Source organism: Trachypithecus francoisi, unplaced genomic scaffold, assembly GCF_009764315.1.
Source record: "Trachypithecus francoisi isolate TF-2019V2 unplaced genomic scaffold, Tfra_2.0 Lachesis_group3, whole genome shotgun sequence".
NCBI classification, from domain to species: Eukaryota; Metazoa; Chordata; class Mammalia; order Primates; family Cercopithecidae; genus Trachypithecus; species Trachypithecus francoisi.
This window is the reverse complement of record NW_022681468.1, coordinates 59,147,837-59,174,088: the sequence shown is the minus strand read 5'-3', so window position 1 is coordinate 59,174,088 and position 26,252 is coordinate 59,147,837. Positions and strand designations below refer to the sequence as shown.

General features: G+C 35.2%; 2 long non-coding RNA genes across 2 annotated transcripts in view; one reads left to right on the top strand and one right to left on the bottom strand.

The window, feature by feature from the left end:
• Positions 1–7,614, bottom strand: part of LOC117071190 — a 9,983-nt gene extending 2,369 nt beyond the window's left edge. The window contains exons 1-2 of the long non-coding RNA XR_004432189.1: positions 7,473–7,614; positions 3,022–3,136 (exon numbers count right to left, since the gene is read on the bottom strand). This is a non-coding gene — a long non-coding RNA (uncharacterized LOC117071190). The remainder of the gene's footprint in view (positions 1–3,021; positions 3,137–7,472) is intronic.
• LOC117071192 lies at positions 4,916–26,252 on the top strand. Its single transcript, XR_004432190.1, has 3 exons — positions 4,916–5,035; positions 9,408–9,413; positions 26,239–26,252. It is a non-coding gene; the product is annotated as an uncharacterized LOC117071192 (long non-coding RNA).

Below are 26,252 nucleotides of genomic sequence, written 5' to 3'. Positions count from 1 at the left end.
CTAACTTTATTTTCTTATAATTATACTCCAAGTTGCCATTTACTAGCTGTGTTACCTTGGAAAATTAGTTTATTTTCCTGTGACTCAATCTTAAAATGAGGATAAGGTTGATAATGAGATCTGAATATGTTCCTATGCATGGGATTTACTGTGAGGTTTCCATGAATGCAGGACTTTTGGTCTGCTTTGTTCAGTAATGAATCCTAAGTGCCTAAAATAATGTTTGATAAAACAAATAAAATAAATATTTACTGAATGAATACAATGTTTAGTAAACATTAGTTCATTAATAGCATTATTCTTATAAACTACTGCTGTGGCTGGAGTGAAGTGGTGCAATCTTCGCTCACTGCAAGCTCCGTCTCCCGGGTTCACACCATTCTCCTGCCTTAGCCTCCCGAGTAGCTGGGACTATAGGTGCCTGCCATGATGCCCGGCTAATTTTTTGTATTTTTAGTAGAGACGGGGTTTCACTGTGTTAGCCAGGATAGTCTTGATCTCCTGACCTCATGATTCACCCGCCTGGGCCTCCCAAAGTGCTGGGATTACAGGCGTGAGCCACTACGCCCAGCCGATATATGTTATTTTTTAAATGTCAAAACTGTAAGAGAAATGACATAAATAAGATGATGGAATAGAAGATTTCCCTGGTATCACTCTCCTCTTCCTACAAAAATACAAGTAGAAACTATTTAAAGACAAGACTACCACTGCTGAGTTTATTAGAACTTGGGGAAGACATGGAGAAACCCCTGGGGCTCACAGAATTGACAGAAACCCTGATTGGTAAGAGAAGTGGCCAATTCAGACAGTGCTGCCCTGCCCCCCACCAGCATAACACTATTCACAGAAAATTTTCCTAGATCCACAGTTTGTAAGGTGAAAGGAGGGGATGCAGGTGAACATTCAACCTACACACTTGACTGGGAATCTTCATGGTAAGCCCACTCTGGTCCCATTCCGTGGCAACCACTGAGAGTTCCAGTTTGCCTAAACCACGTGGGATACATTCAGGACAAAGAGCAAGGCACTAATCATAGCAACTGGCATGTGGATCTAGGCAACTACTCTAAGTTCCAGTCAGCTGGGATGTCAGAATGTGGAGACTGGCTGGCACCATAGTGCTGTAAGGGACACAATCTGTCAGAAGGCTTGAAGTCCTGGCTGGATTATCTAGAAGAACAGGTGCTTACATGGATTCTTCCCCTTGCCCAGAAAAAAATAAAACTCAGGGTTAGGTTCTGGTGCCTGCTTAAGTCTTATCAAGACTGGGAAACAATAGCAGGACAATGAGTTAGTTCCAGTGTAGTGTTTCTGGTATAATGCACATTATAAGTTCTTCCCAGAATGGAAGCAACCAGCCCGTGTTTAACTTCTAATACTAAGTAGTAAAGGTCAAACACCGTCAAAGAATACCTCCAGAAACCAAAAAAGATAACTATCTCCTCAAATGTGCAGGTATCAACAGAAATACACAAGGACTGTGAAAACTCAGGGAAATATGACAGCACCAAAATAAACCAGCAAAGGCTCAGCAATTGACTTAGAAGAATCGAAGATCTGTAAAGTATTGAACAGAGAATTCAGAATGATCTAAGAGAAGTTCAAGGAGTTACAAGAATATATGGATAGAAAACTGAATGAAATTTGAAAATCAACCCGGGAACAATTTTAAATAAGAGAAACAAATAGAAATACTAGATATAAAGAATACAATAGCTGCAACAAAAAACTCATTAGAAAGCTTTAATAGCAGATTTTTATCAAACAGAGTAAAGAATGTGAGCCCAAAGACAGAACAAGTGAAATTACCCAAGCGGAGGAGAAAAAATAATTAAATAAGAGTAAAGAAGGCCTATGATAATTATGGGACACTATAAAACAAACTGACCACTGCATAATAGAAATTCCCAAAGGAGGTTAAAGAGAAAAGGGTCTAGAAAGCAGATTTAAGAAAATAATGGGTTAAAAATTTTCCAATTCTGGGAAAAGATGACATCATCCAGGTACAGGAAGCTTAGAGAATACCAGTCAACAAATTCAACTCAAAGAGAAAATACCCAAAGCACCTAATAATTAAATTAGCAAAATTTATAGACGAAGAAAGAATACTCAAAGCAGCGAGAGAAAAGAAACGACACATTTAACAGAACCCCAGTATGGCTTTCAGTGAACTCATCAGCAGACACCCAGCAGGCCAGGAGAGTACACTTTAAGTTACTGCAAAGAATATAAGTTAGTACAACTACATGAGAAGTAGCATCGAGTTTCCTCAAAAAACTAAAAATAGATCTGAAATATACTTCAGCTATCCCCTGGCTGGGTATGTATCCAAAATAAAGAATTTCAGTATTTTGAAGAGATATCTGCACTCCTATGTTTATTGCGGCACTATTCACAATAGTTAGACTATGGAATGAAAAAAAAGTGTCCATTAATACATGACTGGATAAATAAAATAGATGATATGTTCACATTGAAGTATTAGTTTGCCATAGAAAAGAATGAGATCTTGTCATTTGTAGCAACATAGATGAAACTGCAGGATATTATGTTAGGTAAAATATGCCAGGCACAGAAAGACAAAAGTTGCATGTTCTCACTTATAGGTGGCAGCTAAAAATTAAAAAAAGTTGATCTCATACAGGAAGAGAGTAGAATGATAATTATCATAGGCTTGGAAGTTTAGGAGCAAGAGGGATAAAGAGAAGTTGGTTAATAGGTACTGAAATGAATTTCAATAGAAAAAAATAATTTATATTTTTCAATAGGGTGACTGCAGTTAACAATAATTTATTGTATATTCAATAACTAGAGGAGAATATTTGAAATATTCCTGATCCAAATAAATTAAATATTTTAGAAGTGATGGATATTCTAATTACCCTGTTTTGATCATTACACACGATATGTACGTATCAAAATATCACATGTACCCCATAAATATGTACAATTATTATGCATCAATAAAAATGTCAAAACTGGAAGGAAATAGAAAAATGCATGAAGATAGATACTTACTTGGGATATTGGGCAGGAGTTGAAGGAAACATAGGGAAGAAGAGGATTAAAATGAAAGAAATCACTGTGGTTGATGTCCCTAGTCTCATATCCTATCCACAATTGCACACTTTTCCTAAGAAAAAGAAAAATAACCATTATTTGAGTACTTATTACATACCACACATTGTGTTAAATGTTTCCTATCCTTTTTCTCATTTAGTTTCCATTTACATAAGACAATATTGAAAACAATCCTATGTAATATCTATGTCATTTGTATTGTATTTTTTAGGAAACAGAAGATATGAGAGGTTAAGTAATTTGACTTGTCACACAACTTGTATAGGGCCTTAAATACACATAAATCTTCTTATGCTAAACATTGTTGATTAACTAGTAAGCAATAATAAGAGGGAAAATAGAATGGTTCTATTCTAGACAGTGCCAGGTAATTAAATCTACCTGATTGAGCCGGATATTGTCCATAGAGTAAGAATAAAGCTAAGGAGTTGAAAAGAGAATATCTGGAAGGTATTCCATTAGAAGAGTGATAAAAGTAGTGTAACCTAGTTAGTTGTATGTACTCTTTGCTTTAAAAATCTTCGTAAGTGTATTTTCCCATATTTTTATAGTAGGTATAAGACACCTATAAAGGTGTCTAATGACTGTTAATTCCTTCACTTGTGAACAATCTGACTCCCATTCAAAACAACCATGTATGGTCACAGCAACAACAAAACCCTAAATATTGATGCTTATTTAATACCTTGTTTACATAGAAATCTTTATATATGATTTATAAGTGTTAAACTATGCAGTTGTTAATGTGGACATTGAATTATAATAAAAATAGTTATAATTGCCACATGAAAAACAATAGTAAAACTCAGAAATATTTTTATTATTTATGAAACTTTGTATGTGTTCAATTACTGCTGATATTAAAGCCAAAGAAAACTAAATATTGCCATCTTTCAGCTAGCATTTGAAAGAAGAAATTAAGTCCATTCCTTAAAAAGGAGAACCATCATTCTCTATATAGTCTTCACGAGTATTAAGCTTCTGAGGACAAGATTATACTTCTTTCCTTAATATATCTATAATAACTTTTACACTACTTGAAGAAATGATTTTGTGGGCATATTATTTCATAACATCACCAATGTTATATATTTTTTAACTGAGGAAACATAACTTTAGGGAAAAAAGGTAAATGTTTGTCACCATAAACTAAATATTTATCTGAAGTGTAATTAGTACTATGTCCTTCATTGTTATTTGAGAACAAGAAATACAGCTATGGAAAATACATCTATTTTATATAGATACAAGGACTTAATGAACATTTAAAAAATATTGAGGTTTTCTCTATTAAAATGCTTATAAAATGGATATTATTTGTAGAACATTTCAATATTTTGCTAGAAAATACAAAAATAGGAAATAAAATTATAAATATTTTGGCTGAGAATATTATTTACAATGCAAAATATTTCCATTAATTTGAATATAAAGGTAATATCACAAATCTTTTTCAAACATTATGCAGTAGTCAGCAATGAACACAACCTTTTTAAATGCTAAAACAAAATGTGTAATATAGTGTAATTTCTGTTGGTCTAAATATGTATGAATAAATGAACTTAACCAAGGAGGTGAAAAACTTGTACATGGAAAACTATGAAATATTCATGAAAGAGATAAGGAGAGACAAGTAAATAAAATATCCATTGTTATGAATTGGAATATTTATTGTTAACATATTTATATAACCCCAAATGATCTACAGATTAAATTGTATCCATATCAATATCCCAATAGCTTGTTTACAGAAATAGAAAAAAAAATCCTGAAATTCATATGTAACCACAAAAGACCCAGAATAGCCAAAGCATATTGAGACAGAAAAAACAAGCTGGAGATATCCTGATCTCAAAATACGTTACAAAGCTACAGTAATTAAAACATTGTGGTGTAGGCATAAAGACAGGCATACAGACCAATAGAAGAGAATAGAAAACCCAGAAATAAAGTTGCATGTAGATGGTCAACTTATTGTCAAGAAAAGTGCCAAGAATACACATTGAGGAAAGTAATTTCTTTAAAATTGGTGTTGAGAAAACTTGATATCCACATGCAGAAGAGTGAAATTGAAACCTCTTACACTACACACAATTATCAATTCAAAATTCCATTAAAGTCTTAACTAAGATTTGAAACTGTAAAGCTGTAAATATCCTAGAAGGAATCACAGGAGACGTTCTTTTTTTTTTCTTTTTAAACAGAGTTTCTCTCTTGTTGCCCAGGCTAGAGTGCAGTGGCAGCGATCTCGGCTCACTGCAACCTCCGGCTCCTGGGTTCAAGTGATTCTCCTGCCTCAGTCTCCTGAGTAGCTAGGATTACAGGCATGTGCCACCATGCCCAGCTAATTTTGTATTTTTAGTAGAGATGAGGTTTTGCCATGTTGGCCATGCTGGTCTCAAACTCCTGACCCCAGGTGGTCCACCTGCCTCAGCCTCCCAGAGTGTTGGGATTACAGGCATGAGCCACTACGCCTAGCTGAGAAGGTTTTCTTGACATTGGTTTTGGCAATGATTATTTGGGTATGACCCTACAAGGATGGGAAAAACAGCAAATTAGGCAAATTTGATTGTTTCAAACTGAAAAGCTTCTGCACAGCAAAGGAAACAATCAACAGAATGAAAAGACAATTTACGGAATTCACGAAATATTTTCAAACTATATATCTGATAAGGGATATAGTTCAAAATTATGTGAGTAATTCTGACAACACAATAACATAGAAACAATCTGATTTTAAAAAGGAGCAAAGGATTTGAATAGACATTTCCCCAAAGAAGACGTAAAAGTGGCTAACTGGTATTAAAAAGATACTCAGCATCATTATTTATCAGGAAAATGCAAATCAAAAATCAAACCTACAATGTGTTATCACCTTACACCTGTTAGGATAGGTATTAACAAAAAATACAAGTGTTGGCAAGGATGTGGTGAAATTTGAACCCTTGTACACTGTTGGTGGGAATGCAAAATGGTGCCGGCACTATAGAAAACAGCGTGGAGGTTTATCAAAAAAAATTAATTGCTGAGACCAGCTCAGTTGGAGAGACCCTAACCCAGTGGCGCTAGAGGAATTAAAGACACACACACAGAAATATAGAGGTGTGAAGTGAGAAATCAGGGGTTTCATAGCCTTCAGAGCTGAGAGCCCCAAACAGAGATTTACCCATGTATTTATTAACAGCAAACCAGTCATTAGCATTGTTTCTATGGATATTAGATTAACTAAAACTATCCCTTATGGGAAACAAAGGGATGGGCCAAAATAAAGGGATGGGTTGGGCTAGTTATCTGCAGCAGGAGCATGTCCTTAAGGCACAGATTGCTCATGCTATTATTTGTGGTTTAAGAACGCCTGTAAGTGGTTTTCCACCCTGGGTGGGCCAGGTGTTCCTTGCCCTCATTCCGGTAAACCCACAACCTTCCAGTGTGGGCATTATGGCCATCATGAACATGTCACAGTGCTGCAGAGATTTTGTTTATGGCCAGTTTGGGGCCAGTTTATGGCTAGATTCTGGGGGGGCGTGTTCCCAACATGTCCCCTTTCTTTGATTTGCAAATCAATAAAAGCAAAGATAGTTGTGTCATGATGAGCTACTTCTTACAGGAGTCAGGATCCACATCTGCAGACTATACAAAGACAAACAATACAGATTAAAAGCACAGTCATCATTGAAATTATAAAGCTTCCAAGTGTTTTTATCCATTTTAATGGGTTACTAGCTGCTAATCTGTCTGCAGCTCCTTTAAGCACTCCAGTTCTTGGCATTAAGGTCAGGTGTGCCTGGGATGCTTTAAATATTTGTTCTCAAATTTTGATCTTATTAAGAGTCATTAATAGTTTCTACAAATCCTTATGTTTAGCTCCTACAATGAGCCATATCATTTGAGGTTGAGGTGCCACTATACCACGATAGTTCCAGATAATAGGAACTCTTGCCGTACTTCTTATTATATCTACCATCTGACCATTTTGTTCAGATCAGCTGAACATAGTGTGGCTGTGGCTCACAGACTGAGAGGTACAATTTAAGCTAAACATCCCCTTAGGGGTTCAATTGATAATGATTCCATAGAAATCGTTGTGCAGCACCTCTGCCTGTTCTGCAAGGCAATCTTCCTAAACAAGTGTGTTTACTTTTTCTGGCCAGGTTTAATTTTGTTTACAAATAGGTTTTTGAGGGCAGTATGCCTCAATTATAGGAGCAGATTTATTATGTTAAATACTGAGATCAGAAAGCATGTGTAACTGTGTCATAGAGTGATTATATCCAGGTGTTATTGCCAGCCAAGATTGATAAATATGCCCAATAAATATAATTGTTCCCTGTGTCACCCTTTGTTGAAGGAATACTCATGGCAATCATGATCATTGCTATCATAGCTACCATTAAGTTACTCATTATGACTGGCTGTCCTGCTTTTTCCTCAGGTTTTCTTCCACCATCTGTGCCAGCTTCTTGATCTGTCCCCAAGTGAGTGGCTGTGTTCGATGGGTGTTGCTCGTGACAGTTGGGTGTTGCTTGTGACAGTTGGGGTCCTCCTTAGCATCAGTCTCAACATGGCTGCAAGCTGGCGGGGGTTCCTCAGGATCCTGCCGGAATCTCTTACTTGACATCTGGCTTATGATAAGGTTTCAGGCATCTTGATGGTATCCAAATCAGCTGTTGATTTTGGCCTGGAGAAAAAACAAGCATAACCTCTAACCCAAGTTATTATTTTACCTATTTTCCAACTTTTTGTTAGCGTATCTCTCCACCAAAGCAGTTGTTCTGCTTCTGTCTTTGCAGCTGGTTTTTGTAGATGCTGTTTAGCTGCTGAATAACATCTGGCTGTCCCATAATCCCTGTTTTCTCTCCCTTTTTTGTTTTTGTTATCAGTTGTTCATCTGTATGAAATCGTAAATGAGCATTTTCAATTAACTGTGTAGAATGAACCTTGTATGAAGAATCAGAAATCACATTAATAGGCATATCAAAAGCAGCCAATACCTCAATTACAGCTACAAGTTCCGCTTTTTGAGCTGAAGTATAGGGCATCGGGAAAACTTTATTTTTTGAGCCAGAATAAGAAGCTTTACCATTTCTAGACCCATCTGTGAAACAATGAAAACGCTTAGCAGGCTGCAGGTTGTTTACCGCAGGAATTGTAAATGCAAACCATTCATGGTCTTGCTCAGCTAAGGGATAGTAAAGAAACAGTCTTTTAAATCTATAACTATTAATGGGCAATTTTAAGTCCTCTAAAGCTTCCAGTTTCTCTTTACTCAGTGGTCGTTGTTCTATCCAAATTGGCTTATCTGTTAACCATTTTAAAGGTATACATTCTGGAGGCTTAACAATGGTCGCCGTCAAAAATGATATCCTAATCTTTGGCGGGAACTTTGTTTTTCCACTTGAAGCAGTTTTTTCAAACCTTGCAAATTTTTTTCTAGTCCCATACCAGGGACATACCCCATTTCATGCCTTGTATGTTGACTTTGTGGGCTATATAATTGTTCTGGAATTAGAACTTGTGCTCCCCATTGTTGTAATAAATCTCTCCCCCATAAATTTTTAGGTACAGAAGTTATAATTGGTTGAATAGTCACAGGTTGTCCATCGGACCCTTCACAATGCAAAGTATAACTACTTTGATATACTTCAGGGGCTTTACCAATTCCAACTATGTTAAATTGAGCAGGTTGAATTGGCCATGCGGATGGCCAGTGCTGTAGAGAAATGACTGTAATGTCCACTCCTGTATCTACCAAACCTTTAAATTTCTTTCCCTGAATAGTTATTTCACAGGTAGGATGTTTATCAGTAATTTGATTTACCCAATAAGCTGCTTTGCCTTGTTTATTTGTGCTTCCAAATCCTCCTGTTCGTTTAATTTCACTTTTTCCCATTCCCATATATGGCACAATCAGGAGCTGTGCTATGCACTCTTCTGGCTCTGCTTTCCAGGGAACAGAAGTAGATACAACAATTTGAACTTCCCTGTTGTAATAGGAATCAATGAGTCCTGTATGTATTTGTACCCCTTTTACACTTAAACTAGACCTTCCTAAAAGTAATCCTATTTTCCCCATTGGTAAGGGTCCACAGACTCCTGTTGGGACCTTTTGTGGGAGTTCCCCAGGCAGAAGGCTCACAGCTTTTGTGCAGCATAAATCTATTGTGGAACTACTGGCTGTGGTGGGGGACAGACATTGTACAGGGGTGAGGGAATGGCCTGAGCCGGAAATGCCCCAGTTTGGAATGAGGCCCGGGATGGGCCCCTCATGGTATTTCCCAAAATCGGGTTCCCATCTCTATCAAACTTAGAGTGACACTGATTAGCCCAGTGTTTTCCTTTTTCACATTTTGGACATATTTCGGGCTCAGCAGTTTTCTTTTCCCCCTATCTGGTGGCCTGAGTTATTGATTTTTTCTAGGTTCTTTTTTAGTATGACCATGCTTCCCACAGTTAAAAACAAGCTGCAAGAAATGGAGTATTTCCTTTATCCACTTTCAGTCCTGCCATTGCGTGTGCCAACAAAGTTTAGCTTTATGCCGATTACCTTTGATACCATCACCAGCCTTGATATAATCAACTAAATGTGCTTTCCCTCTGATAGGTCACAGAGCAGCCTGGCAATCGGGATTAGCATTGTTGCAAGCTAATAACTGCAGCACTATATCCTGAGCACCTGAATCGGATTATACTCCTGTAACCAAGCTATAAAATCCATGTATGGTTCTTTTGTTCCCTGTTTAAAGCACTAAAGGAAGGGTATTGTTCTCCACATGAAGTGCTTTTTTTTCCCAAGCTCTAATGCACTATCCTCTAAGCTGTTCTATGGCATCATCCTGTGTGACCACTTGTGCATCTAAACCAGCCCAGCCACCAACCCCCAAAAGTTGGTCTGCAGTTACATTAATTTGAAGTTGGGCCTGGGCATTGTGAGCAGCCTGAATGGAAGCTTCATCTGCCCACCAAGTTTTAAATTGTAAGAACTGAACAGGAGTTAGACAAGCTCGAGTAAGAGTGTCTCAGTCAGTAGGAATCATCCGACTGGAAACAGCAACATTCTTTAACAATCCCATTACAAAAGGAGAACCTGGTCCCTACTGATTTATAGCTTGTTTAAATTCTTTGAGTAATTTAAAAGGAAAAGGCTCAAATGTAGCTATAATATTTCCCTGTTGATCTGGTGGGGGTGTATTCTAATGGGGAACTGCCAAGCCTCCAAATCACCTTCTCATCTAGCTTGCTGAATTCCTGCCTGACTAGAACTAAGAGGGGTCGCTTGAGGGGCTGCTCTAACAGTCACTGGGGCAACTACTTTTTGACCAGTGTCCTCCAGAAAAGAAAGATGTGGAGAGTCTTCTTCTTCAAAATAATAAGGAGGAGGCGCAGAAGGGTAGGGATTCACCTCTCCCTCCTTTGCTGCTTTAGCTTTAGCTGGCAAATAAACCTGCTCTACCTCTTATGTTACTCCGTTATATTCTCCTTCCTCCTCATCATCAGTGTGAAGAAGTTCCCAGGCAGAATAAACCAGAGCCCACCCTTGTCCCATTGTTACTCTGATGCTTCTGAGCTCCCCTTCTTACTCACCATGGGGATTGCTTTAAGAGTACTCGGGTGTCCTCCAGCTTAGTTCCCCGGTCTCCAACCATCACCCCAGTGACCCTTCAACCTGGATTCAAGCCCCCACGTATGGGTGCTGCTTACCAAGACCAGCTTGGTCGGGGAGACCCTAGCCCAGCAGCACTAGAGGAATTAAAGACACACACGCAGAAATATAGAGGTGTGAATTGGGAAATCAGGGGTCTCACAGCCTTCAGAGCTGAAAGTCCCGAACAGAGATTTACCCATGTATTTATTAACAGCAAACCAGTCATTAGCATTGTTTCTATAGATATTAGATTAACTAAAACTATCCCTTATGGGAAACGAAGGGATGGGCCAAAATAAAGGGATGGGTTGGGCTAGTTATCTGCAGCAGGAGCATGTCCTTAAGGCACAGATCCCTCATGCTATTGTTTGTGGTTTAAGAATGCCTTTAAGCGGTTTTCCACCCTGGGCGGGCCAGGTGTTCCTTGCCCTCATTCCGGTAAACCCACAACCTTCCAGTGTGGGTGTTATGGCCATCATGAACATGTCATAGTGCTGCAGAGATTTTGTTTATGGCCAGTTTTGGGGCCAATTTATGGCCAGATTTTGGGGGGCCTGTTCCCAACAATTACTAAATAGAATTACCATATGATCCACCAATCTGAATCCAGCAATTGAAGTCAGGCTGTTAAAGAGATACCTGCACCCCCATTTCCATGGCAGCATTACTCACAATAGCCAAGACATTGAATAGCGCCCATCAATGGATAAAGAAAATATGTTGTATACATAAAATAGAATATTATTCAGCATTAAAATAGAAATCTTGCCATTTGCAACAACATTGCTGAACCGGGAGTACATTATACTGAATAAAATAATTCAGTCACAGAAGGACAAATACTGCATGATTCCACATAGATGAGGAATCTATACTAGTAAAACTCATAAAAACAACAAATATAGTAGTGGTTGCCAGAGGCTGGCATGGAGGAAATAGGGAGTTTTCAATGGATATAAAATTTGAATAACGCTAGATGAATGAGTTCTAGAGATCTGTTATAAAACATAGTGCCTATAGTTAAGACAGTGTTGTGCACATCAAAATTTGTAAAGAGGAGGCACAGGCGCAGTGGCTGAAGCAGGAGAATCATTTGAACCCAGGAGGCGGAGGTTGCAGTGAGCCAGGGTGGTGCCACTGCACTCCAGTCTGGGCGACAGAGAGAGACTCTGTCTCAAAATAAATAAAAATAAATAAATAAATAAATAAAATCTGTAAACAGGAAAAATATCATTTTAAGTGTTCTTAAGAAAAAATATAAACAAAGAAAAAATGAAAACAAAAGAACACAAGGAAACTTTTGGAGGTTTTGGATACATCTATCACCCTGATTATAGTGATGGTATCGGGGTGTTTACATATGTCCAAATTCATCAAATTGTGTATATTAAATATGTACAGTTCTTTGTATATCAAGTAAACCTCAATAAAGCTGTATAAGAAAAGAAATGGATGGCAATATTTTCCACTAGTATCTTTTACTATTTTTGAAAGATTTTTGAAGTTTTAATTGTGAAAGAATTTCAAATTTACAGATTTGCTGAAATAATACAAATAATTTCTATATGCTTTTCATGTAAATGCATTAATTTACCAGTTGCTAATATTTTGAAAGTGAATACACACACTTGTATATTATTAAAATTATATTTTTCTGAACAACATGCATGTAGGTTGCAGGCATCAAGCCTCCTTACATGTAAGTAGTTTTGAATGCCTTTTTCAAGAATAAAGATGTTTTCTTCTAAACCACAGTACAAACTTAAGAAAGAAATATAACATATAAACTTAACTTTTGCCAATCATCCTAATACATGTATTTTATAGAAATATTATTTCTCTGATCTGTGGTGCAATGTAGGATAATACATTGCATTTAATTGTCATCTACTGCCTAGCCAGACATGGCACAGGGAGACATTACTTAAATTCTTGAATTTTAACTTGCAGTTATATACTGCTAGGGATGTTTTCTAACTTCTCTGTACTTAAAGTTGCAAAGGTATTGTTAGAATTAAATGAGAAACTATATGAAAATTACATTTCACAGTGCCAAGCACATAGTTGTTGCTCAAAAAATTGTAACTTAAGAAAAAGAGGTAAACAGCATATGTTTAAAAAACAGATACAAAGTACAGTCTTTAGCCTAAATTTAGTGAAAGACAAACCATTTGCTTTTATTCTTTCCAAAATGCATCTCAATTGACCAAGAGTAAAAAGGTCAAAGTCACTTTGGAAAGAAAACACCTTGTATAAAGACACCCTATTTTATTTAATGGTATAGTGCTTTACAACACATGATTTAATTATACACCTCACAATGGAAGGCAATAAAGCTGTACAGCCAGCAAGAAAAGAGTCAAGGTTTCAAGACAGATATTTAGACTATGAGAGAGCATTCAGTATTGAAATACAGAAAAAGGATTAGTCTTGGATAAGAAGAAATTGCTTGAGAATGTTCCTGTGGGCAAAACATTACCTCATGTTTATGTTTAACTCAACAATTACCTCAGAACAGTGATGTGCAAAATAGCACTTTTATTGATGAGAAACAGAGCCCAAGAGAATACTTTGCCCTAAAGTCTTTCTCCTTTTGCCTTACTTCCTCCCATCCAAAGTCAGACCAACCACAGGCATACCAATCGCCCGTCTTTCCAAAAGCTTATGATAGCTTGTCCAAGTCAGCCAATAATTCCCTTCTTTGCAAACAGTTATTGTACTTGAATGTGGTTTTGCCCCTTAACTGTAGCTGATCTCACACTGCTGTTTTATTATTTCATGTATTAGGTCTTTTCTCTCCAATGAAATTGTTAGTTTTTGTATAAATTTTCTAGCTGTTATATTTCTTTTGTGTAAGTCCACCATGCTTAGTACAGTGATGAATACTTAAAGGTGCTAAAATAATACACATCCAATTGGTATTTTTAATTTATATCTGAGTTTTAACTTTTTTAATTAATTAATTTATTTATTTATAGATGGAGTCTCGCTCTGTGCCCTGGCTGGAGTGCAGTGGCACGATCTCTGCTCACTGCAAGCTCCGCCTCCCAGGTTCACGCCATTTTCCTGCCTCAGCCTCCCAAGTAGCTGGGACCACAGGCACCCACCACCACACCAAGCTAATTTTTCATACTTTTTTTTTTTTTTTAAGTAGAGATGGGATTTCACCGTGTTAGCCAGGATGATCTCGATCTCCTGACCTCATGATCCGCCTGCCTCGGCCTCCCAAAGTGTTGGGATTACAGGCATGAGTCACCACGCCTGGCCCTGAGTTTTAACTTTTATTATCCATGTTTCTTTGGAGTGTAAAGCCACCTCTTTTGGTCTCTATTTGCATGACACTACTGAATTAAACTGCAAATATATCTGACTGCTTTAGACTTTTAATGACTTGCTACTTCAAATTATTTTGGGATAAAGCTTTATCCATTCCTTTTAGTACAGGCAGTAGAAAAGGAAGCAGGGAGCTAGAGAGAGTTATCTTTGCTGGCCTTAAGGTTCTCACTTTCCATCTGGAGAAAATGCTTCACCAGGTGTTTTCCCTCTATTCTTCTTACTGCACAATAAAATTTTCCTCATTTATAGCATTATCTTCTGGCTATCTTGTGTCTGCTCCAAACATTATTACCATCTCCTCACACTGAAACTCAAGTTGCGGTACCTCTCATTTATGGTCTTCCTTTCTTATATCCACCTGCATTTCATTCTCAAATACTTTAAATACTTTCTTTCAAACCTGCCCCTCATTCTTTTATTTTTAGACTACCATAACTAAACCATTTTTTTCACTTCATTGGGTTTTGAATATGCAGATGTATTCATACTTTTAAAATTCCCTGTTTCTAAATTTATCATAAGGATATCCTATGGCTTAACACTTCAGCAAAATATATAATTAATAAAATCAATAAAAAAATCACAGAAAGGGTGGGAATATTTGTAAACATATTTAACAGGAGGTTTACATCCAGAATATTAAAACAAAAACAAAAACAAAAAAACTCTATGTCTTAGTCTGTTTGGGCTGCTATAACACAAATACCATGAACTAGGAAACTTATAAAAACACATTTGTTTCCCACAGGTCTTGATGTTGGGAAGTAAAAGATCAGAGTGCTGGCAGATTTTGGTGTCTGGTAAGGGGGCAGCTTTCTAGTGTGTAGATGATACCTTCTGCCCATGTCCTCACATGGTGAAAAAGGTAAGGGGTCTCCCTTGGGCCTCTTTTATAAGGGCACTAATTTCATTCATGAGGGTTCTGCCCTCATGACCTAAAAAGCCCCACTGCCTAATACTATCACCTTGGTGGATAAGATTTAAACATATAAATTTGGGAGAGATACAAACATTCAGCTAAGGGCACCCTACAAGTCAATAAAAATATTATAAACAATCCTTTAAAAGATACAATATTTGAACAAACCCTATTAAAAGAAAATTTTTCTTGTTTCACATTTATTTTTAATTATCAAATAAAGTATATATTTATCATGTACATGTTTTTAAATATGCATATATTGTGGAATGGCTAAGTTGGGCTAATTAACATATGCAGACTCTTTTTGTGATGAGAACACTTAAAACTACTTTCTTAGCAATTTTTAAGGATAAAATACATTGCTGTTAACTATAAGTCACCATGTTTTATAATAGATCTCTTGAACTTATTCTTCCTATCTAACTGAAATTTTGTATCCAATATCTCTCCCACACCTTTACCACCATACACCCAGTATATAGTAACCACTTAATATGGTTTGGCTCTGTGTCCCCACCCAAATCTCATGTCAAATTGTAATTCCCAGTGTTGGAGGAGGGGCCTGGTGGGAGGTGACTGAATCATGGGGGTGGACTTCCCCCTTGCTGTTCTTGTAAGAGAGTTTTCATGAGATCTAGTTGTTTGGAAGTATGTAGCACCACTCGCTCCTCTCTCTCTCTCTCCTGCCAGCCAGGTTAAGATGTGCTTGTTTCCCCTTTGTCCTCTGCAATGATTTTAAGTTTCTTGAGGCCTTCCCAGAAGCAGAAGCCTGTACAGTCATCAGAAGTGTGAATTGATTAAACCTCTTTTTTTTAAAATAAATTACTCAGTCCCACATATGTCTTTATAGCAGTGTGAGAAGGGCCTAATACACATTTAATTGACTATAAATGCATAAATTTATTTCTGAGCTCTCTATTCTGTTTCATTGGTTTATGTGTCTATTTCCTTTTTTTTTCTTTTGCCAGTACCATGCTGTTTTGATTGCTATGGTTTTGTGGTATATATTGAAGTCTTGGAGTGTGACACCTCTAATTTTCTTCTTTTTGCTTAAGACTGCTTTGCTTACCCTAGGTTTTTCATGATTCCATATTCATTTTGAGATTTTTTTCTATTTTTGTGAAAGATGTTAGTATAATTTTGATAAAGATTATGATGGATCTGTAGATTGCTTTGGGTGGTATAACATTTTAACAATATGAATTCTATTCCGTGAACACAGAATATCTTTTCATTTATTTGTGTCTTCAATTTATTTCATCAGCATTTTTTAGTTTTAGTATAGGTATTTGTCCTTTGTTAAATTTATTCTGAAATATTTTATTTTATTTTGTGTAGACATTGTGAATGTTTTTTCTTTTTTTGAACAACTTGTTGTTGTAGAAACACTATTGATTTTGTGTGTTGATTTTGTATCCTGCAAGATAACTGAATTTGTTTATTATTTCTAATTGTTTTTAAGTGGGGTCTTTAGAGTTTTCTATATAAAAAACACAGACAGTTTAACTTCTTTTTTCCAAGCTTGAATGACTTTCATTTCTTTGCCTCACCTAATTGATCTGGCTAAGACTTTTAGTACTATGTTCAATAGAAGGGATCTTAGAGGAAAAGATTTTAACTTTTCTTCATTGAGTGTGATGTTAGTTGTGGACCTGTTATATATGTCCTTTATTGTGTTGCAGTTCATTACTTTTATACATAATTTGTTGAGAATATTTATCATAACAGAATGCTGAATTTTATCAGATGCATTTTCTGCATCAATTTAATTGATCATATGGTTTTCGTCCTTTATTCTATTTATGTGAAGTATCTCATTTATAGATTTTTATATGTTGAACCATCATGTGTCCAAAGAATAAATCCACTTGATTATGGAATGATCCTTTATTATCCACTTAACATATTCTTGAATTCAGTTTGCTGGTACTTTATTAAGAAATTTTGCATTTATATTCATTATATTAATCAGGAATATAGATCTATAATTTTCTTTATTTTTGCCTGCTCTTCTTTTCTTTCTTTCTTTCTTTCTTTCTTTCTTTCTTTCTTTCTTTCTTTCTTTCTTTCTTTTTCTTTCTCTTTCTTTTCTTTCTTCTTTCTTTTCTCTTTTTTCTTTCTTTTTATTTCTTTTCTCTTCTCTTCCTTCTTTCCTTTCCTTCTTTCTTTCCTTTCTTTCTCTTTCTTTCTTTCTCTTTCTCTTTTTCTTTCTCTCTCTCTCTCTCTCTTTCTTTCTTTTCTTTTCTTTCCTCTTTCTTTTCTTTCTTTTCTTTCTTCTTTCTATGGTCTCACTCTGTTGCCCGGGCTGGAGTACAGTGGTTTCCATTTGCATGAAATATCTTCTTCCATCCCATCACTTTCATCTTGTGTGTGTGATAGGTGACATGAATCTCTTATAAGCAGCATATATTGATATATATATATATATATATATATTCAGCTACTGTATGTGTATTGACTGGATAACTTAGTACATTTGCTTTCAAGGTAATTTTTGATAGGTATTGATTTATTACTGCTATTTTGTTATTTTTTGTAGTTCTTTTGTTTCTTTTTCTGTTGATGTTTTTCTTTGTGATTATTTTCCCTAGTAATATACTTTGATTCCTTGCTTTTTATGTCTTGTGTTATCTACTATACATTTTTGTGTTGTGGTTAACATGAGGCTTACAAAGCATTGTATAGTTAGGTAAATTTTAAAAAAATACTCAATAATCCTATAAATAAGTTCATAATAGGGAAATACGAATTAAAAATACAATGAAATATTGCTAAACATTCATTTGTTGACTGAAAGAAAAAACACTGAATACAACATTTTGGTAAACATGGAGCAAATATAACTCTCATATATTGCTAGTGGAAGTGTGAAATAGTAAAGCCATTTTGCAAAATGATTTGGCAATGTCTTATAAAACTACCCTGTAATCCTATTATTCTGTATATTGGTATTTAACCAAGAATAATGAAAAATATGACACAGAAAATTTACATATGACTATTTATACCAACTTTACTAATGATAGCTCAATACAGGAAGTAGCTGAAATATCTATCAATAGGGAAGTGGATACATTTTGGGATATGCATTCAATGGAATATATAACAATATAAAATGAACTACTGACACATGACAAAATGGGTGAATTTTAAAAAACATGTTAAATGAAAAAGTGATACAATTTAGATAAAATGTTAAAATAGGTAAAATTACTCTATGGTGATACAAATCAAATTAGTGGTTTTCTTAAAGGTCAGAGATTGATTGGAAAAGGGAATGAGAAATTTATAGGTTAATAGAAATGTCGTATGTCTCAAGGGGAGTATTGGTTGCATGAGTGTAGACATTTGTCACAACTCATACCACTGTACACTTAAGATCTGTATATTTTACATTATTTAAATTAAATCTAAATTTTAAAAGTGATTTATTTAATGTGATTTATTAAATAAATAAATAAAATAAAAGTGATTTATTAACAAATGATTTATTTAATATAAGAATAAATCCTCTCATAATTGTGGTCCCTGTATTAGTCCTAGTTCTCAAGAGAAACAGAACCAGCAGGATATATTAACATGTAGTCATATAGAAAGAGATTTATTTTGATGGGCTGGCTTATGTGATTATGGAGGCTGATAAATCCCTTGAGCTGCCATCTCTGAGCTGGAGATTCGGGAAAACTAGCAGTGTAGTTCTGGACCAAACCAGAGGCCTGTAACCCAGGATAATCAGTGTTATAAGTCCTAGTCCAGTTTCAAGACCTGAGAACCGGGAGTACTGAAGCCTAAGGGAAGATAAAGATGGAGGTCCCAGCTCAAGCAAACAGAGCAAATTTCCCCTCCCTCCATTTTTTCTTCTATTTAGGCTTTCAATGGATTGGATGAGGCACCTGTATTGGTTAGGGCAGATCTTCACTCAGTCTACCAACTCAAATGCCAATCTCTTTCAGAAACACCATCACAGACACACCCGGGCATCCTATAGCCCAGTCAAGTTGACACATAAAATAAACCAGTACAGCCCCTAGATTTCAGAGTATACATGAAAATAAATGTAAGGTTCTTAAAATTTTTATTTAGGAGTTTTCTATTGTTTAAATAGCATTTTCCATGTTATATAGGAACTGATGCATACCTCATTTTATTTATTTATTTATTGATGCATACCTTAAATAAAAGTGATTTTATAAAACAGATTCTTCTGGTTTTCTCTTTCTCTGCCGTTTTCCAACACAGCACTTTATGAAGGAGAACTGGAGGAGCATTTAGATAAAATATATTCAGATGGATAAATAAATGTTTTCTGCTAAAACCTTTACCTTCAGTCTTGTAAGATCCCTTTGTATATTTTCCTGGTGAGCTCTTGGAATAGACCTGTACTGTCTTTCTCTATATATGTAACCGACCCCAGATCTAGACTTTTTAGCTATCTTTGAACTTTCTCTACATTGTGTCTTTTGTATGCTATGAATACTTGGCCTCTTAATTTTTTTTGAATTAGCTGTACCTCCCTGATTACTCTGTCATTAATTAGTTAAGTAAATCTAACACATGGATGCTTTATATCTATTCACGTAAAATATGTTTTTAACTTTTAAAAATTATATGTTAGCGGTAATAAGAGGGGAATTACTGGAATCTTCTCATTTATAGGCCATAAAACACAATATATTTTCACCTTCTGAGAAAAAAAATATGTAAATACAATGCCAATGATAAAGTATTCTGTGTCTTGCTTAGAAAAACTGGGAAGTCTGGAGTCAGAAATGATCAGTCATTAGGGAAAATTTAGTTTTCCAGCAGCCCACCTTTCCTAACCTGATGACCCTCTGGGCAAGCTATTCTGCGTTTAACAAATGGATATACTTTTCAGTTATCTGAACCAATTAGTTTCTTTTATTTCTTAAAATAGTTTAATTTAGTTTTCTGTTACTTATAAACAAAATAATTCTGACTCTCATGAAACCACGTTTGATATTCAGTATAACTTTGGAAGCAGCCATTTTCTGGACCAGAACTGTCATATCTGGGCATAGATTATACTTCAATGGCAGGTAGGACTTCTATGGGAAGATATTATAGAATTCCCCTATAGTTAATTAATTTGTTTTATACAAAACTGTAGAAGAATCTGTCTAGTTTTTAATACTTGATTGTTTTATCTTTGATAATTGATCTTATTAATGTGGCAAGTGTGAAAATAAACCCTATTGTTTCTATAAGAATCTTCATTATCAATATTTTTAAGTATTGATGTAGGTGACTTGTTCATTGAAATTACATTAAAAGTGGATAATATGGATATAACACAACATCAGGTACTGAGAAGGAATTATAATATTGTGCCAAGAGAAAATGATTGAGAAGTAAGAAAAAATGAAAATGTGATTTTGTTCAAATAACTATAAATGGACACCAAGAAAAATCAAGTCCACTTGAATATGAGTAATTTAATATTTTTAGTGAATAAATATATGGAGTTGGAAGAGCATTAAATTAAAATTCTAAAATTCAAACTATTTGGTTCATAGTCAGCTAAAGGGCAAAAATTATTTTTGTTCTGAACTTGTACTTATTCCAGATCTTTTGAACATTTTTACTTCCTGCTTTTTAGGTCAGAGACTATAAAAAAGACAAAAACCATATAAAGGCAAAGGAAATTGAAATAGAGAAAACTATTTTTTAAAATAAAACAATGAAAGAATACACAAAGGATAGTCATTCCCAGCCTTGATTGTTTAAGTGCCTACTATCTCAGTCATGCAGGAGGGAGGTTGTGACATTAAGGACCAAGCTGTTTGCAACCGATTCTTAGCAAGATCACCTTGCTGGAATTATAATGCAAAGAGAGCCTGACATACACAAGGTTTCAATAAGATTTAGTTCCTGTGTTAAAGGAAAATTAAATGGTCTTTTTTTTTTTTATTTTTTGATGGATTAGGCTATTAAGTTCTAACAGTGTTCTCTTACTATTTTGAACATTTACTCCTTAGAAAACATGCTTCAAAAATGCTTAATTCCAAGACTATATTTTCACTTATTCCAATAGAGTTGCCAGTTTTTTCTCTTCTAAATGTTGACCTTCCTCATACTTGCAAATATAAATTCAGTTAAAGAAATGTGTTTAGTAGTAAACTAAAAGCAAGAGAATTTACATAAAAACCCTGAAACAATAAAAATGCACATTCTCAATAGTAAAAATATAATTTAATTTTTAACTTGCAACATATGAATCTTTTAAAACCAGACACATAAGGTTAAAAATATTAAACCGACTCAATATTTAACTTAGTGGGACATTATATGTTCCAAAGAAAATGTCACAGCTTCAAGGATGCATAAGCTAGAAAATTCTTATCCATAGAGAGAATTGTAGGAAAACTCAGGTTATATTTAAAAGATGAAATACATGGATTACAAAGTATCTGATCCATTTATTTGGCTATAGTAATGATTGGTGCAAATCACCAATATGATGGTTTGCTGAATAGTAACCACAGTGAAAACAGCAGAAATCAGTGTGCTGTCTAGGGTTCAATTTTGTAAATATATCTGTTGAGTTTATTAAAAATTTATCTTTGTGACTACATATTTTAAACAATGTGTGCTTTAGCCACCATGCATGACTTATAATGTATACTCTAGAGGCAAAGATAAAATTAAGGGAGGAGACCACCCCTCATATTGTCTTATGCCCAATTTCTGCCTCCAAAGAAAGAAGTAGTAAAAACTAAAAGGCAGAAATGAAATCCACAGGCAGACAGCCCAGCGCCGCACCCTGGGCCTGGTAGTTAAAGGTCGACCCCTGACCTAATTGGTTCTGTTATCTTATAGATTACAGACATTGTATAGAAATGCACTATGAAAATCCCTATCTTGTTTTGTTCCCATCTAATTACTGGTGCAAACAGCCCACAGTCAGGTACCCCCTGCTTGCTCAATCAATCAGGACCCCCTCACATGCACCCCCTTAGAGTTGTGAGCCCTTAAAAGGGACAGGAATTGGTTACTCGGGAAGCTCGACTCTTGAGACTGAAGTCTTGCCGATGCCCCCGGCCGAATAAACCCCTTCCTTCTGTAACTCAGTGTCTGAGGAGTTTTGTCTGCCGCTCGTCCTGCTACAAAATAACTTTTAAAAAGTTAATGGACACTATCATATGTTGCAGCAATCCCAATTCTGGGCTTAAAGCAGTTGAAATCAGAGTCTCAAAAATATATCTGCACTTCCACTTCCACTGCAACATTATTCACAATAGTCAAGATGTGGAAGCGACCTAAATGTTCATTGATCAATCAATGGGTAAATAAAATATGATATACGCATACAATGGAATATTGTTCAGCCTTTAAAAAGAAGAAAACTCTGCTATTTGCAACAACATAGATGAACCTGGTGGGCATTATGCTAACTGAAATAAGCCAGTCACAGAAAGACAAATATTACATGATACCACTTATATGAGGAATCTAAAATAGTCAAACTCATAAAAAAGCAGAATAGAGTGGTGATTTCCAGGGGCTGGAGAAGGGGCAAACAGGGAAGTATTAGTCAAAGGGAACAATGCAAGATGAATACATGCCAGAAATTTGCTATACATTGTAGTGCCTATAGTTAACAATACTGTTGTAGACTTAAAAGTTTGCTAAGAGAGTAAATTTATGTTGTGTTCTTATCACATATTAAAAAAGTTAATGGATGGTTTAGAACAAAAACAATAACAGTTACAATATATTATGGTATTTATAACAATCACAGAATTAGAATATATGATAATAATATTATAACTGGTGGGACTATGAAATGGAAGCATGAGGTTCTTTAACTGCATGTAAAGTAGTATAATATTATATGAAAGTACATTGCGATAACTTAATTCTGTGTTTTCTATAAATTATAGCAGTGTTTTAAACTTTGGCATTATTAATATTTTGGGTTGGATAATTCTTTGTTGTGGAGGGCTTATATGTTGCAATATGTTTAGCAGTATCCCTGACATCCACCCACTAGATACTGATAGCATCCCCTCCAGTACTGAGAGGCAAAAGTGTCTTTAGGCATTGTCAAATGTCCTCTGAGAGCAAAATCACTAACTGAGAACCATTGCCTTAGAAAAACAAGGAATGTAAACACAACAAAATATAATAATCAATATAAATGATTAAATTAAACTTTAAAAAATAATTGATTAATCTGGAAGAAGACAGAAAAAGAAAATATAAAACAAGAACAGATGGATTGAGTAGAAAATAATAAGATGGTAGATTTAAACCCCACTATATTAATAACTGCATTAAATACAAAATATGTAAAAACTCCAGTTAAAGAGAGTCTAAGATTAGATAAAAAGACTCAACTGTATGATATCTATAAGAAACTCATTTTAAATATAAAGATTCAGAAAAGTTGAAAGTAAACTGATATAAAGGATATATAATACACAATATACAAAAAATGGGGGTGATTATATAAATATCAGCCAAAGAGGGCTTCAGAATGTAAAATACATGCACAAAATCTGATAGAACTGGAAAATGAACATGAAATATCCAAAATTATAGTTGAATATTGCATTTCATTTTATTTTTAAAATTTCAACTTTTATTTTACTCAAGGGTATACATGAGCAGATTTGTTACAAGAAATTATTGGCTGATGCTGGATGTTATACAGTGTACGAATGTCATCACCCTGGTGGTCAACATAGTACTCAATAGGTAGTTTTCTAACTCACCCTTCCCCTGCCCAGTAGTCCAGAGTCTATTGTTTCCATATTTATGTCCCTATATGCTCAACACTTAGCTCCCACTTATAAATGAGAACATGTAGTATTTGCTTCTCTGTTCCTGCATTAATTTGTTTAGTATTATGGCCTCCAGTTCCGTCTATGTTGCTGCAAAGGATGTGATTTTATTCTTTTTCATGACTGTGTGGTATTTCATGGTATATATGCATCACATTTTCTTTATCCAGTCTACAGCTGATGGGCACCTGGGTTGATTCCATGTCTTTGCTGTTGTGAATAGTACAGCAATGAACAGACAAGTGCATATATCTTTTTGGTAGAATGCTTTATTTTCCTTTGGGTATACTCCTAGTAATGGGATCGCTGAGTCAAATGATAGCTATGATTTAAATTCCTTCAGAAATCTCCAGACAGCTCTTCACAGTGGCTGGACTAATTTACATTTCCACTAACAGTTTATAAACATTTCCTTTCTCTACAGCCTTGCCAGCATCTGTTGTTGTTTTGAATTTTTAATAATAATCATTCTGACTGGTGTGAGATGGTATCATTATGGTTTTGATTTGCATTTCTGTGATGATTGGTGATGCTGAGCATTTTTAATATGTTTGTTGACCACTTATAGGTTACCTTCTGAGAAGAATCTGTTCCTGTCCTTTGCCCATTTTTAAATGAGGTTATTTTGGTTTTGTCTGTTGATTTGTTTAAGTTCTGTATAGATTCTAGACATTAGGTGTTTGTCAGATGGATAGTTTGAATATATTATCCCATTCTGTAGGTTGTCTGTTTGCTCTTTTGACAGTTTCTTTTGCTCTGCAATAGTTCTTTAGTTTAATTATGTCCCACTTGTCTATTTGTGGTGGTGTTGCAATTGCTTTTGGGGACTTAGAATAAATTGAGATGCAAAAATCCATAAAAAGATCAATGAAACCAAGAGTTTGTTATTTGAAAAAATAAGTAAGATTGATAGACTCCTAGCTAGATTAACATGGAAAAAAAAGAGAATGTCCAAATAAGCAATATCAGAAATGACAAAGGCAATATTATAACTGAACCCACAGAAATACAAAAGATCCTGAGACTATGATGAACAACTGTATGCACAGAAATTAGCAAATGTAGATTAAATGAATAAATTCCTGTAAGCATGCAATATCCAAAGATTGAATGAGGAAGAGATTGAAACCCTGAATATATCAATATCAATTTCTGAAATTGAATCTGTAATAAACTGCCAACCAAAAAAATCCCTAAAGCAGATGGATTCACAGCTGAATTCTATCAGACATACAAATAACTGTTACCAATTCTACTAAAAATATTCCTAAAAACAGGGGAGGAAGGGCTCTTCTGTAACTCATTCTATTGAGCCAGTATCAGCCTGATACCAAATCTGGCAGAGACACAATGAAAAAAGAAAACTTCAGACAAATACCCCTCATGAACATAGATACAAAAATCTTCAGCAAAATACTAGCAAATCAAATCCAGCAGTACATAAAAAATATATATGCACCACGATCAAGTAGGTTTTAATCCTGGGATGCAAGGTTGGTTCAACATACAAAAATCAATAAATATGATTCACCACATACACAGAATCCAAAGCAAAAACCATATGATCACCTCAATAAATGCAGAGAAAGCTTTCAGTAAGCTCCAACATGATCTTCATGATAAAACCCTCCACAAGTTAGACATTGAAAGAATATACCTCAAAATAATAACAGCTATCAATGACAAACCTACATCCAACATCATACTGAATAAGCAAAAGCTGTAACGATTCATTCCCCTTTAGAACTGGAACAAGGATGCTCACTGTAACCACTCCTATTCAACATAGTACTGGAAATCCTAGCCAGAGCAGTCAGGCAAGAAATAGAAAGAAAAGGCAGCCAAAAAAGAAGTCAAACTGTATCTCCTCACTCCTGATATGATTCTATGCTTAGAAAATCCTAAAGACTGTCAGAAGGCTCCTATATTTGATAAACAACTTTAGTAAAGTTTCAGGATACCAAAGTCAGTGCACAAAAATCAATAGCATTTCTATACAGCAACAATATCTGGATTGAGCATGAATCAATAACACAATCCCACTTACAATAACCACAAAGAAAATTAAATATCTAGGAATACAGCTAAGCAAGGAGGTGAAAGAGCTCTACAAGGAGAGCTACAAAACACTGCTGAAAGAAGTCAAATATGAAAAAAATAAATGGAAAAACATTCCATGATCATGGAATGAAAGAATCAATATTATAAAAATGACCATACTCTTCAAAGCAATTTACAAATTCAGTGTTATTCCCATCGAACTGCTGACATCATTCTTCATGGTATTAGAAAAAGGCCTAGTCTAAAATTCATATGGAACCCCAAAAGAGCAGGAACAGCTGAAACAATCCTAAACAAAAGGAACAAATTCAGAGGCATCACACTACCTGAATGCAAACTATACTATAAAGCCACAGTTACCAGAACAGCTTGGTACTGGTACAAAACAGACATATAGACCAAT